This window comes from Oncorhynchus tshawytscha, linkage group LG18 (genome assembly GCF_018296145.1).
Source record: "Oncorhynchus tshawytscha isolate Ot180627B linkage group LG18, Otsh_v2.0, whole genome shotgun sequence".
NCBI lineage: Eukaryota > Metazoa > Chordata > Actinopteri > Salmoniformes > Salmonidae > Oncorhynchus > Oncorhynchus tshawytscha.
In genome coordinates this window covers 13,523,067-13,525,427 of record NC_056446.1, presented here as the reverse complement: position 1 = coordinate 13,525,427, position 2,361 = coordinate 13,523,067, and positions in this window count along the sequence as shown.

Here is a 2,361-nt window from a genome sequence, read left to right as displayed (position 1 = left end):
CATGGCCCTATGTGAAAAAGTAATTGCCCCCTAAACCTAATAACTGGTTGTGCCACCCTCAGCAGCAACAACTGCAATCAAGCATTTGCGATAACTGGCAATGAGTCTTTCACATCGCTGGGGAGGAATTTTGGCCCACTCTTCTTTGCAGAATTATTTTAATTCAGCCACATTGGATGGTTTTCGAGCATCTCAATCGGATTCAAATCCGGACTTTGACTAGGCCACTCCAAAACCTTATATATATTTTTTTTAAGCATTCAGAGGTGGACTTGCTGGTGTGTTTTGCATCATTGTCCTGCTGCAGAACCCAAATGCGCTTCAGCTTGAGTTCACGAACAGATGGCCGTACATTCTCCTTCAGGATTTTTTGGTAGAGAGCAGAATTCATGGTTCCATCAATCATAGCAAGTTGTCCAGGTCCTGAAGCAGCAAAGCAGCCACAGACCGTCACACTACCAGCACCATATTTGACTGTTGGTATCATGTTCTTATTCTGAAATGCTGTGTTACTTTTACGCCAGATGTAACGAGACGCAAACCTTCCAAAAAGTTCAACTTTTGTCCCGTCAGTCCACAGAATATTTTCCCAAAAGTCTTGGGGATCATCAAGATGTTTTTTTTTGCCAAAAGTGAGATGAGCCTTCATGTTGTTTTTGGTCAGCAGTGGTTTTCGCCTTGGAACTCTGCCATGGATGCCATTTTTGCCCAGTCTCTTTCTTATGGCAAGTCAGGCCTGCAGTTCTTTAGATGTTGTTGTGAGTTCTTTTGTGACCTCTTGGATGAGTCGTCGCTGCGCACTTGGGGTAATTTCGGTAGGCCGGCCACTCCTGGGAAGGTTCACCACTGTTCCAAATTTTCTCAATTTGTGGATAATGGCTCTCACCATGGTTCGCTGGAGTCCCAAAGCTTTAGAAATGGCTTTGTAACCCTTTCCAGACTGATAGATGTCAATTACTTTGTTTCTCATCTGTTCCTGAATTTCTTTGGATCGCTGCATGATGTTTAGCTTTTTGAGATCTTTTGGCCTACTTCACTTTGTCAGACAGGTTCTATTTAAGTGATTTCTTGATTCAACAGGTCTGGCAGTAATCAGACCTGGGTGTGGCTAGTGATTGTTGAACTCAGCTTTCCAAAAAATGTGATTAACCATAGTAAATTCATGATTTAACAAGGGGGGGCAATTACTTTGTCACATAGGACCATGAAGGTTCAGATAGCTTTTTTCCCTTAATAAATACAATTATTACTTAAAAACTGCATTTTGTGTTTACTTGGGTTATCTTTGTGTAATATAAACATTTGTTTGATGATCTGAAACATATAAGTGTGACAAATGTGCAGAAAAACAAGAAATCAGGAAGGGGGCAAATACTTTTTCACAGCACTGTACCTTTAAAAAAAAGTAGGGGCGCGGATCAGAAAACCAAAGTCTGTGTGAAGTTGCTGGATATTGCCGGGAACTGGAAAACACTGTCACACATGTCGACCCAGAGCATCCCAAGCATGGTCAATGGGTGACACGTTTGGTGAGTATGCAGGCTATGGAAGAACTGGGACATTTTCAGAATCCCAAACAGATATAATATTTGACTAAAACATAACAATGTATACAGTCACATTTGTATATGATCAAGTGTCTCTCTATTATGCGTGGGAAAAGATGTCCAAAATTAAAATGACTTCCTGGTGTTTTTACAGAGAGAATGATCATTACCTGCTCTACAGTATCTCAGATGAGTACTACATTTAAAATAATGATTACAGTTTTATAATCATTTTTGATTGGATTATTTTCACTCAAAAAGTGATTTCAAAAATTCAAAATAATATGCTCATACCACAGTAAATTGAAGCAAAAAAAAGATCAATGACCTGTTATTTTGTGTAACTGTAGTAGTCGATTGTTGTGTTAGGGGTTTGAGGTAGGTTACTGGCTGTGAGAGGGACCTCTTTACACAATGTAAATAATTAAGGAATGTTACCTTAAATATATCCAGGTCCACCAAAACAAGGACATGCCCAGCACCACACGAAAACGAAAAACCCTGTACACTCCTGCTTGAGAATATCACTTCTATATAAATTCATTCACATATACTGTCTATCTTCAGAGTATGTGTGTAGTGTAAACATGTTCATCTAAAATGTGTCCATATAGTGTGGTTTCAAATACGTTTTTAACTGAAAGCTACAAGGTTTGGAAATGAAGCACAGATGAATCCAATATGAATGTGCTTGTGTTAGCCAATAGATCTACAGACTGGGGGATAAACAAGTGGGTCGGACTTGGAGGTCTAAGAGCATACCAGAAGTTATGAAGTTAAATATTTCTCCTTCGGATCAGTAAGCCACAGAAAG